We start from the raw sequence: 831 nt of genomic DNA on the forward strand, positions 1-831 counted from the left end.
TCTGACAGTATATCATCTACATTGACTCGTGTTTTCTGTGTGTTTCTGACAGTATATCATCACATTGACTCGTGTTTCTGTGTGTTTCTGACAGTATTATCACATTGACTCTGTTTTCTGTGTGTTTCTGCAGTATATCATCACATTGACTCGTGTTCTCTGGTGTGTTGTTCCTGACCAGTATATCATCAACATTGATCTGTTTCATGTGTGTTTCTGACAGTATTCATCACATTACTCATGTTTTCATGTGTGTTTCTGACAGTATATTCATTACATTGACTCGATGTTATTCATGTGTGTTTCTGACAGTATATCATCACATTGACTCATGTTTTCTGTGTGTTTCTGACAGTATATCATCACATTGACTCATGTTTTCTGTGTGTTTCAGTGATCGCTTAGAGGGAGAATCTGTCACTCTAAACACTGAGAGTGAAATACAGAGAGACAGTGAGATCAAGTGGATCTCTGAAGATAAAACCATTCTGGTCACTGGAAAGAATGGAGCGCAGAGAGACCAAATGTACAGATGATGAGAGATTCAGAGACAGACTGAAGATGAATCATCAGACTGGAGATCTCACCATCACAGACACCAGACAGACAGATGCTGGACTTTACACATTACAGATCAACAGTGATGGAAAGATCTCAAACAGAATATTCTGGTTTATGTCCGCGGTGAGTAACTCAAGATATCTGATATAATAATTCACTTCATCTGATATCAGCATTCTCTATAAACTATTGATGATGTGAAAGAAACATGATCTTATTACATTTCTCTGAATTTGAGTGAAAGCTGTTCCACTGTGTTGTGTTGATTTG

This window comes from Triplophysa rosa, unplaced genomic scaffold (genome assembly GCF_024868665.1).
Source record: "Triplophysa rosa unplaced genomic scaffold, Trosa_1v2 scaffold353_ERROPOS49503+, whole genome shotgun sequence".
In the NCBI taxonomy this organism is placed as follows: domain Eukaryota; kingdom Metazoa; phylum Chordata; class Actinopteri; order Cypriniformes; family Nemacheilidae; genus Triplophysa; species Triplophysa rosa.